Raw genomic sequence first — 13,130 nt, 5'->3', positions numbered from 1 at the left:
ACTAATAACTTCCTAATAGTACAATTATAGTTTTATCAGTTTACAGGCTTTCGTTAACAAAAAAAACATTGTTTTTCTGTAATTGTATTTTCATGTTTTTTTGTTTTTTGCCTTTCTCATATAGAAAGGTTATGCAATCACTCTGAAAAACGTCAACCTAATCCCGGCCCGGAGGGCCGAGTGTCATATCCCATTCGACTCAGTTCGTCGAGATCGGAAAAAGTCTGTATGTGTGTGTATGTGTGTATGTATGTGTGTGTATGTGTGTGTGTGTATGTATGTGCGTATGTGTCAAATAATGTCACTCATTTTTCTCAGAGATGGCTGGACCGATTTGCCCAAACTTAATCTCAAATGAAAGGTGCAACCTTCCCATCGGCTGCTATTGAATTTTGGATCGATCGGAATTCTGGTTCCGGAATTACGGGTTTCAGAGTGCGGCCACACAGAAATTTCTCATATAAACTATAGGAAAAATTAAAAATATAATTTTTATTTTTGATGCTAAATGTGTTCAAGGTGCATGAAACGTCGAGATTTGATGCAAACTCGAAAAAAAATTTGACGACGATTCACTTTTTTGGATTTTGGCACATTTTTGCCTTTCTCATATAGAAAGGTTATGCAATCACTCTGAAAAACGTCAACCTAATCCCGGCCCGGAGGACCAAATTTTTTATTCGACTCGCATAAGGTTTCTGGATTTTAACAGGGGCGTTGATGGTTTACGGAGAGGGGTCACCCCTCTACTGTTCACCCTCCTTTAAAAATCTCCTTAAATCACCCCTCAGACCACCACCCCATCCAGCCCTCTACCCCTCCCTTTCAACCCCACCATCTTTAAACCACCACTATATCACAAAGCATACCAATTTAAGTTGGGGAGTCGTTCGTTCATGGGACTTTCGCCCTCCTCACATACCCACCCCCGCATGACAAAATGAGTTAGCAAGCAGATAACATTGATCTAATGCTGATTAGGCTAATGGAGTATGATATTTTTTTGTTTCAAGTGTTTCACCGTCGACACGTAGCTCATCAAGTTCGTGGCTGGCATGCCATTGTGTATAAGTGTAAAGTGTACTAAGAATGTAATGGACATTTCCACAATTATGTTGAACATAAAAAGCCTCCGTGCCATAGTTTAGAGAAATGAGAAAGGCACAATTGCACCGCTAGGTGGATTAAAACAGGTTTTTGACAATATATTTGCATTTTTTACATTTTTCGCTTATTTTTGAAAAATTTCACCAAAAAATATTCACACAGAACAATTAATTCCCTAGAACTCGCTATCATATAGTTTTGCGGCACAAATGGCGATTTTCGAAAAATATATATTGAAAGTAGTGCATTCAAGATCTCATGCGCCTTTTTTAAATATTACTCTTGAATAAAAATTGTTGTTTTATATTGAAAAATAATTAGTCTCCCATATGCATGAAACGCAAAAGGTTTCATCAGAATCAAAGATGGTCACCAATATTGACGCAATTGAATCAAACTTGATAGAATTGCTTTACAGCAGAAAAAAATCTGTCACGTTACATAAGATAAACTGTGTTTTCTTAAAAATTAATAAAACTTTAAAGTTTTCACAATACAGATTCAAAAAGTAGACTCAAAGTAGTAAGAAAAAATGCAGGTTAGACATTGTATGCATGTTGTTGGTGTGGTCCACAAAACTTTTTTGAATTTTTGATCTGTCACGTTACAAGTTATTTGGTTTCCATTACTTCACAACTGAAAATAAGCAATAATCCATATTCATCAAATTTTTTGAAGCAATATCATCAAATTTAAATTAGACTACGATAGAAAAATGTGGTTGCAAGCAAAAAGTTGAAAAAATGGATTTTGTTTACCTTTTTATCTCCTTACGGCCTTTTAGTCACTTCCAGGTCATGCAAGTAGCATCAACAAACTTTCATAAATGACAGACATGATTTTTTTTTCTGGGATCGCCATTCATATTTTTTAATACTAGTGGTTATATAAATACGGAAAATAAACAGTATCACGCAAAATTTGAAAAAAAAAATAATTTCGCCTGTGGTTGCCTTTTCGGAGCCTTGACCATATAAACAAAAATAAGGGAATAACATCTCGTCTCATGAAACTAACTGTTATTTCAAAGACATTTTTGCACTTTTATGTTGATGCCAGCTGATTACACCAAAAAAACTCCGCACTTTTCTGTTGATGTTAGCTGACTTCACCAATTCTTCACCCAAAGTCGTTGTTAAACGCTTTCTTTATCTTTAGTTTTCGCTTCTTTGTCAAGATTTCTGCATAACATGGAACTGGTAACAAATTAACGCAATCAACTCTTTTGGGATGAACTAAATCCATTGTCATTGTACCATTATACGTCTTCCATGCTATTATGACAGCTGGCTAGATATGGCTAAAACGCATTTGAACCGTCGTAGGACTTAATGATGGGAAAAATCTGTTTATCAAGGCACATCTTCTTAAATGCTCCCGAGTTCGTGGTCTTATCTCTCACAAAAAGCTGACTTTCTTGTCACAGGAATAGATCTCTTGCCAAACCATATTTTTTTCGTGAGCTTATTTACGACAACAAACTCGAATTTTCTAGAAACATTACCGCAAGTAGGTATCCTTGTAGAATTTGAGCCCAGGGATTTGCTTGAAATTCTGATATATTTATTTATTTGTTTCTCATTTTTCATCTGACCCGTGTTGGTCTACATGAAATTTATTGTTGTTGTTGTACGGGAAAAGCCCATTCAAGGTTCACTTCTGAAGCAGACATCGAATGCGCGTAAAAACCCATAATCTTTTTGCAAATTTTTTCAATAATTACAATGACCTCACATTACAGATTAACAAAATTACATACAAGTTATGCAGCATTACAATAGCATTACAGAAATATTTTAACATAATTTTATAAGCTAAGTCAATCTCTATTCTTGAAAACATCACTAGAAACATAACAATCGTAATGATCATACACAGTATTGAAAACATTACACGTCGCCCTTATGGGTTCGTTCTGACCGTACTCGGTGCGCTGAAAGTCGAGTCTTAAAAAGTTACGTGATATAAGGTTTCTGGGGGGTACGTTAATGTTGATTTGTGAGAGAATATCTGGGGCATCCATTTGGCCAGTCAAGATTTTCCCAACAAATACCACCCTGAATGTATTTCGCCTTTTTGCCAGGGTTTCCATATCGAGCAGACGACAGCGATCGATGTATGGTGGTAGCTCTGTTGGGTTACGCCACGGTAAAGTTCTAAGAGCAAAGCGGAGGAATCTTGCTTGTACTGTTTCAATTCTGTTAAATAGTTCAAATGCTCGTATAAGGACACCAAATGGCTGCGGAAGCTTCCAGGCTAGACCGAACAAGTCAAAAATACTATGCCCGCAGACAATATGGATCAGTAAACTCGTTGGCTATTCTTATTATAAAGCCAAGGTTTCTATTTGCCTGTGCTATAACGGGAGAGTAATGGTTTCTGAATGTCACTTGTGAGTCCAGAAGTACACCAAGGTCTCTGATAACTGAAACTCTCTCTAGCAATTGGCCGGCGATGTTGTAGTTCCAGAGAATTTGATTTTTTCTACGCGTGAAAGATATTATAGAACATTTGGACACACTGAGAGCCAACAAGTTGCGATTACACCAACTACAAAAAGCTTCCAGATGTCGCTGAAGTTCGATACAGTCCTCTATTGACCGCACAATGAGAAAGAGTTTGAGATCATCAGCGTATATAAGTTTGCACCCTGGGGGTATAACATAGCAAACATCATTGAAGAATAAAGAAAAAAGCAACGGTTCAAGATTCCTCCCTTGAGGTACACCCGACAAGTTGATGAAGCTATATGACACGTTACTTCCTAATTTCACAGACAGAGAACGATCTACGAGATATGATTTAAGCCACCCTGCAAAACTTGATGGAGCACCCAGCCGCTCGATCTTTGCCAGAAGAAAAGAGTGGTCTACACGATCAAAAGCAGCTTAAAGATCAGTGTTTACAGTGTCTATTTGTGATCCATCTTCGATGTTTTTAATGCAGTACGATGTAAATTGGGCTAGATTGGTGGTTGTTGATCTGCCTGGAAAAAGCCATGTGGGTCCTTCGATATGTATGCTTTGGTCTCACGAAAGAGCATATTTCCTACTAGGATCTCAAACAACTTTGATCCTGCACATAGCGAGGTTATGCCACGATAGTTTGCAATATTTTGCTTATCAGCTTTTTAAAGACGGGAAACATTACTGATTTTTCCAACACACGTGAAACACTGATTGCGGCTGTGTTTGGTTGAAGATTAGCCGTAAAGGTGTACACAATGCCAATTTCATCGCCGTACGGCCTACGGACCCGCGTTCTGAACGATATTTGTTATTTGAGGCTGTGTTGTTTACTTACATGGGAACTTGCATACAGTACAGCATTAAGTTTTTCAATTAAATCATAGTCTAAGATATTGGGATCAGACTTCATTTTTCGAAAAACCTTCGACCGCAGATGACAGTAAACGGTACCACTCCGAGCGGGCAGTTGTGAGAATTTCCTAAAATCACTCGTACCATCATTTTTTCTAGTTCCCGAGTTAACACTAATGCATTATTGAGTAACTGTGCATTATTTTTTATCCATTTTTTCCACATAGCAAATATCTCGGAACTACGTTGTGAACTACTGTAAAATAAATTGGTCGAGCGGAACTATTTACAAACAACAAAGTGCTTTAAAAAGCTTTCATATTCGACCACTGGGAGCGCTGCTATCGCTAAATTAAAGTTAAGCCTTTTAAAACTAAATATTTGCAGGTCATCACGATGGCAATTTTACAAACATATCGAAAAGCAATTTTACAGACATATCGAATGCACCAAAGATCAATTGGCCTAGGTGACTTCCTTGAGTAAAACATATAGACATTTCACCTAAGATTGAGCCAACCCTATATCGTAAAATATCAATCAGCTGATTAAAGGCTGGGAAACAGCATGTTGTCGCATATCAACAGGCTGAGCTTCAATATCAACCTCTACCTGCGCTTGTACTTGTTTTCCTCTTAATTCTTCTTTTGGTGTTTTTTTTAAATACTGACTCAAACAGGGAAACTGAGATGGCCTCGAGGGGTGAGCAGAAATTTTCTTAATCTCTTAATCTGCATTTCATAAAATGAGGAATTTAACTAAATTAGTCAACGACAAAAGATATCAATTTAAAGGTGGCCTCGGCCTAGTAGACTATCCGAAAGTCTTAATGTCTACTGAGTGACGGCATTTGTTTGGAAAAATGGTGACTGGTATTCCGCATTTCCTCAGTTTGGCAACAAATCACCAGTCATGCAAGGATTTAATATTTGAACATTACTCTACACACTGTTTTGACGTAGGACTACGTCTTTGTTTTCGATATGGGGGTGCACTCTGCAAATTCTACAAAAATGGTATGTAACGAAAAGTGGTCCAATTTTAAACGCATATAATTCAGCCATCTCACGATAAATTTTCAAATTTTTTGCACAAATCGCCCCGAAATACTTCTAAGAATAGATTCCAATAGATAAAGCCAAAGATTTTTGATATCATAGCATTAAAAAATTAAATTACATACAACCTTGTCAAAATATCGCGCATTAACACACAGAAGATAGCGCTTCCCAAGCCCTGTACGACGGATTGGTGTACCTAGCGCGCAACGCTTCTATGAATCACGTCATCATCGACTATTTAAAGAACGGACTTGGCCAGACACGCTCAGTTCCCTGTTGAACGGCTGGCGAAGCAGATCACTGCGCTGTGTTTTTACAGCCAGTGTAGCTGAGCTAGAAGTCCGTTGCACTGGCTGTGGAGGGACGCTACCCTGTGTCGTCCAACAGGCGACCGCTTCAACTGCTTCCTAAATGCCGCTGTAATGTTGCCAGTAAATTTTTGGTTTAACTAGCACATGTATTTGCTATTTGCGCTTGAAATTAAGTAATGTAGTGGTAGTAATAAGCTTCTCATTTTGGTTTAAACGCAAGGACAGTTTTTAAAACAGGATTTGAATAATTAGTTTAGCTCATCTAAGCAATTTTATCAATTCTGTAATTTAAAAGGAATTTTACGGAACTTGGTGAATTTGGCCCCACTTGCAACTGGTATAATCAACCTGCACAAAGTGTTGCATAACGCAGGGCTGTTTTTTGGAACAAAATGTGCTATCATTCAGCCCTTCGCTATGCAAAATCACGATATTATGACAGATGGGCTAAGCGCGGCCGTTCCTTTCAATCGGGAATCGCCGCGTTGAATTTTGGTGAAATGCGCTAATAGTGTCGTGGTGGTACTAGTTGTCTCTTTCGCTCTACCCATCATCATCAGCGTTGACTTATTTTGCATTGTACGCTTGGGTTCAATGTTAGGGGCGAATGTGTTGGTAGGTAGGAAAACTGGCGGTAAAATGAACACGTTAAGCAAAGTCATTATTTTCTAACTAATAAGTGAATGAGATATTACAATCACCGTAGGTTTCTTGTTAGACATGTTTTGTACATATCTGGTAAAAATACTTCGTCATAAACACATTTTTTCAAACATGATTCTTGATTTGTAAACATGTCCAAAAATGAGACATGTTTATAGCAAGTGGGTAAAATGAACATGTGGTGGTGGTAAAATGAACAGCTTCTGGTGACCTGCAAAATATCCTGTATGTATGCAATGCGCAGCGTTGGAAAGCATTTTCCGATCAATACTAATATCCCAACAAATCATGAGCTTTGCATATACACAGGGCATTTTGCAGGCAAAAAAAATTGTCACGGAAGAATTGAATTTTCATGACGTAATATTAACCATTTTACAATCCCGTGGCATCGAAACACATCTACAAACTTGGGGTTATCCATGGGTGTTTGAACTTTTAGGATCTGTTTGAGAGCAACTAGAAAGCTTGTTCTATACATGAGATGTGATTACATATATTGTCTAAAATTTGATTTTTCTTCACCGGTCCGGGTGTTTTTTCCCACACACTAAGTACTACGAAAATAAATATTTTACATTAAGTAGTATAGTCCTACGTCTACAGTTCGTGCAACCCAATAGGGCTGCCCCTTGTAGTTTTTTAGAGGTTCAGCAGGTATATGTTGTGGTTTTAAGCGTTAACCAGTGTGTGTGTTAATAAAGATTTGTCCACTTAAACGAAAGTCTGAAAGAGCTTCGTGGAATAGAAACATCAGCTATTATAGTGTGAATATAAAATAATGCAGCTTTCAAGACTCAACTTAATGCTGACACTGATGATGATGATGATGATGATGTCAATGATAGCTTAGACCGTTATATCCATTTTGTCATCTTAAAAGTTTAAAATTCAATCTAAAACCAGACAAATTGCCCTTCACATGAAAAAGAAATCTATTCCTACAATTGGTGAAATCAAATTGAAAACTCATTGAGATCGTGAAATTTCTTGTAGTGTATTTAATTTGATGTTTAGCCAATGAAATTTAAGAGAAACGTCTGGTGAAAAGTGCTCAAAACGAAAGTTATTTTGTTTTACGATTTTGAAGGCAAGGCAACAATCGATCTTTAGTGTAATGTTAGGATCGCTTTATACATTAATTGTGTACGAAAAAAATATGTTCAGTCACGTAGAGCCACACATACGAGCATTCCAAGAGTAGATGTCCAACCATTTGCACGTCGAGCACGATAACTCTCGATAAAATTGTCTGATACGGGAAATTCAATAAGTTTTGTAAAGCTTAGACTTGTAGTTAGTCGATGAACCTCAAAAAATAGAAAGAAAATCGAGTTTCGGAATATGGCTTCATAAAAACCGAAAAATCTCATATTTTACTGTAAAATTCGCTCATTTTTATTCAAAATAATAAGGAGAAAAAAACTTTTAATCAGTTTTCTGTGGTTCGTCGACAGGCTACACATATAGGGCATCCTCATAAAAAAAAATCAAGTCAATTCGTTGATTAGTTATTGAGTTATCGTGTTCATCAATTTGAAAAAACGCAGTTTCGAGAAAAAACGCTATTAATGGGTGTTCCACATCAAATTGCATCATTGAAAAACGCTTTACAAAATAACTCATTGGGTATTTTCTATTTGAAAATTTGGGTAGAAGTACTTTAAAGTGTATTGTTTACACTGTATTTTTATCGCTGTCAATTTTTCGAAAATTGTTGCCGATAGATTGCACTCTGCGTGTGGTACAGCAAATACGCGCGAGGAATGCATGACTGTTTGAAACAAAAGAAGTTCAGCGTGGCCACCGAGATTGCGGGAGACTATTCTAGAGGTTCAATGTTAACAATTAGGCGGATAAAAAAGAAATCGATTTTTTGCCCACTAAACCTGATTCTCTCCTTATGCTAGGTGTTCGTTCACCGTCAGTTTGCGGATTCCGGGGCAGCGTACGATTCAGTGGAACTAAAAGAACTGAGCAGGTAACGTTTCATTATGGCTTTCCAAGAAAACTGATTATATTATACGGTTCATCCAGCCGTTAAAATTTATCAACGGAATAAGTGGAGAGGCATCATACGTTAGATCGGTAGAAAGCAGACAATGCGCTTTCAAATTTGTTGTTCGATATAGTGATCGAAGGAAGTGCAAAGGAACGAAACAATCAACACAAGATCTTACAGACTTCAGGGGTTCGTGGGCGCCATTATTGAAGGCGATGTTTGTAGAGGCTCCGAATAGTTCTTTTGGCGGTTTGCGTAAACAGCCGAAATTTCGTAGCCTACGGACGCGCCCAAACCTTGCTGCTACTCCCTGTTGCTCTGCACGACCATGAGTTGTGGTCGTGAAAGGAGACATACTATCCAATGCTCAGTATATTTGCACTCTTTACTCTCACGTCTCCGATGTGCATAAAAATGTATGATTGCGCAATAATTTGGGATGTGTGGATGCTGGAAAAAATTCGTTTCTTAGTTGGAAACAAATAATCAATAAAAAATCCCTTCCTTCACTAACTATTATAATCTATTGGTTTTTGAGAAATTGTAGTCATCTCAAAAGAAGTAAAAATACGATTGCGAAGCTTCACGGTCGTTATTTAAGACAACCGACAGTGGTACCTCTAAAATTATTTTTTGTTATATCCAAACAAATCAATTTGAAAGGGTTTTGCCGTTCGAAAATTTTTGCGGAGTAAAAATGCTCAAGATTAGATTACGAAGTTTTCCATGGGAATCCATCTGGAAAAGTCTTAGATATGTAAATACAAATTATTGCCATAAAGTAGCGAAGCCAGAAATTTGGTTTAGGGGGCGGGGTGGTTTGATGAAAGTTGTTGATTTTTTTAATATACTAAAAGTTAAAAAGAGTTTGATCAATTATTGAAAATTATTGTAATTTAACATAAGCCATTCCAGTCTACAAACAAGGAGAACAAATCTGGAAGAACTTTTAAACCTCTATGGATTATTTTCTTGTATGATATATCAATGAAGTCAAAGAATGTGAACTTTTAAAGTGTATCACATTTTCGAAATCATCAATTTTTAAGGGTCGAAGAAGTTTTCCAGCATAAAACAGCGCAGCTTTTTATATACAATTTTTTGTGAATAAATATCCTATAAATAATTATGTGGATTTAACTCTTCAAATACAGCAAGAGACTTGGAGCCTTCGGCAAAGTTGTTGATAAAGTAATTCTAAACAATTTGTTAAAAATATGAAAGCTAAATGAATGCAGTATATTAAGATTTAAAACAATATTTAGTAAAAAAATTAAAGCCAGCTCTCTAAAGTATAACTTTTTCTTGTCAGCTTCACAGACTCATACCTTGAATACAATGTAAATTTTATTGTTAATGAACCGCAGAAGAAATTGATCAAATACAGTAATATCAGAATAACATGTTTTAAAGATTTTCTTTTACACATAGTTTACTATATTTCAATACTCTGGATATATGGAATTCATGTCTTCAACAAAGTTGTTTGAAGCAGCATTTTTAAAAACTTTGCTGAAGACAGTCTTGAGCTAAATTTGCTTGAACATTAAATTCACTATAATTAACTTTAGGAGAATTAACCGCCAACATTATTTTATCATGTTGTCTAATTTGGCTGAAAATCACAAGTTAAGCTAATTTTGAGGCCCTGAATTCATTTTTGATGTCAAAAGTCCTAAAATATTAGATACATTTTTCCATACAGTGTCACTGAACCTTTCTTATGACTGTGATCCTATTTTTATGATAGATTTTACGTTACTGTTCATCAATATCAACACAGCTTTAAATCCATTGTATAACGGGTTGTTTTAATATAAATTTGCTAATTATCTTGCACAAAACACCATGCGTCTCCATAGCAGTATTAAAACTTCGATTAAATCTCCTTAAACCCGTTTGCGCACCTAGGCGCAGAACGAGACCATGTTATTCGAAAAGTAGAGGTAATTTCCTATAGAATGTATAATATCTGACCGTTCCGACATGTTTCCCCTGATTGTACAGAATACACTCGTAATAAAAGTATTTTCGATCTGACCACCTCTAACATAATTAAACAAAAGAGTCATAGTTTCAAGCAAACTTAGTGAATATTTTCTAATCGCAAACTATGTTCTTTCGTTCCCCTATAAAATGAAACTAGTTTTGTTAAACTTGGACCTAAATCAAAAGAGCAACATGTATTTGAAGTGAACATAGGAATTGTGGTTTCGTAAATGAAAATCATTAAAAACTCCAGACACCTGCTGTTAAAAATCCAGTTCTTATCTAATGATCATTTTGAATATATATCATTCAATACATGAGAAATTTAAGAAAAATATAAAATATCAATATTTCAAACATAACTTTTTGAGGTTTTGTCCGGCCTTCAGCCACTGTGCATATTTGATTGCTGGGGTACGCAACACAACTGCGCAATGAAAAAACCACAGCCAATTTTTCAAAAGCACCACTCAGCTAAGCCGATGGTTTTTCCAGCAGGAGTTTAGCATGAATTGAATCGTGATAATCTAATAAATCGACTGATATTCTTCTTTTAGAGTTTTGAAAAGGTTTAAATGTAATCTGGTGGCAAAGCTGAACAAAATTTTTCCTACGCGTACTACCAAGCGTTCAATTCTACCACATGCTCATAAAAGGTAACTTGAGCCATCATTCACTAGAGACCAAACCATATTCACAGGGTGTCTTTGGAGGAATTGTTCCCACATCTGATAAAAATTGAACAATAGCATGGCTTACTATGATCGAACTAAAAAAAATAACTTTTTATTTCGACGAGGTAGAAAGTTTGTGTCTTCGACAAAGTTTTAGAAATGCTCGTAGTGAAAAATCTTGATGAAGAACTAAAGGACTAAAGGTTATCGATTTATAAGGCGTTTTCTATGGCAACCCCCATAAATTTAGTTTTTTAAATATAACCTTTTCTATTGTGACTATTCTTGCAAACGATGTTCTATACAAATGTGGAGGTATTAAAATCACATAATATTGTTGAAGACTGTATGTAAACATAATCATTCGTTTCAAAGTTATTGAAGATTTTTAAATTTTTTTACACCAACTTCCACTACGTATAAGAAAGAAAGGTGCAAACCAAAATCCTCGAACAGGAACTTTTTCACTGTATAGACTATGCACACTAAAGGTAAGAAGGTTTGGTTCGTGGCACTCTAGAACCCAATGAATAGGGTAAGGATACTTTACCATTTGTTCTTCTTCCATACAAAAATCAGAAAAAAAAAATATTTTCAATTTTTCCGTAAAATTTAGTAATTAATGGCATGACATTTTTTTCTAAGCATTAAATTCGTTATGACATGTGTATTTGAGTATATATCAGTGTGAAATCACCAACGATATTAAAAACTTCATATTTTTGCTCCCACATTTATAAAATCGGTAGTATTCAGGTATAAGTGAAAAAATACTTGTAATTGAATATCAAACCAAGAATTACTAAAATTTGCGAAAAAAAATTAAAAAAAATATTTTGCTGATTTTGTATAGAAAAATGTTTTCATTCATTCATACGCTTCGAGAGTGCCACGGACCAAACCTTCTTAACTTTATTATGAATAGTCTAGACGGTGAAAAAGGTGCCTGTTGGTGCATTTTGGTTTGCACCTTTCTTTCTTATACGTAGTTGAAGTTAGTGTAAAAATTGTAAAAATCTGCAATAACTTTAAAACAAATGAGTATTTTTACGTACAGTCTTCATCAATATTATGTGATTTTATTACTTCCACATTTGTCTAGAACATTGTTTGCACGAAAAGTCACAATGAAAAAAGTAATATTAAAAAAAAAACTAGATTTAAGGGGGATGCCATAGAAAACGCCTTATAAATTGATAACCTTTAGTCCTACAATCTCAGGTTCTTCAACAAAATTTTCACTACTAGCATTTCTAAAACATTGTCGAAGACACGAACTTTCTACCTCGTCAGTATAAAAAGTTAATTTTTTTAGTTTGATCATAGTAAGCCACGCAGATTGTGAGGAATATTCACACGAACTATTCCTCCAAAGACACTCTGTGAATGTATTCGATGGTTCGGCCTCTAGTGAATTAAGTTCACGTTTTTGGCGTTTCCGACCACTGTGCAATCAGTCGCCAGTTAGACACTAAATCCAAAAAGTCACAGGTCTTCTGTGAACGCCCAAACAACTGGCTTGTTCCGAGAGATGGCTCGGTAGCAAGCACGGTATTCACGTTGGAGTGAGTTACTAAACGAGGAGAATCCGAAACACTAAAGACCAAACTTTCAATGTAGGTATTGTGCCCGACGCCCGTATGCATAACATTTGGTCTCATCCAAATATTTGTTTCTCATTTAGGATAAAAATTGACATAGGCGAAAAAATGTGTAAGACACACGGTTCCACTAAGCTCACGAATTTATTAATTTAAGCGACAGCTCAATAAAGTTGTACGAATTTTGTTGACATAGAACTAGGCTGCTAAATATAAAATATTTTGATTTCAATTTTATTTCATTTGTTGGTAGATTGGAATGTATAATAAGCGAAATATTGTGTGTTTATTTTCGTGGCGAACATGGTCCGGTAGTCGCTAACATTAAATGAGAAAAAAAAGGAATGTTTACGCGCAAACAATTTAACCTGAACTTTCTCAGTGCTACAAGATATAGAGTTG

Source organism: Topomyia yanbarensis, chromosome 3 (genome assembly GCF_030247195.1).
Source record: "Topomyia yanbarensis strain Yona2022 chromosome 3, ASM3024719v1, whole genome shotgun sequence".
NCBI lineage: Eukaryota > Metazoa > Arthropoda > Insecta > Diptera > Culicidae > Topomyia > Topomyia yanbarensis.
This window is presented reverse-complemented; position numbering follows the sequence as displayed.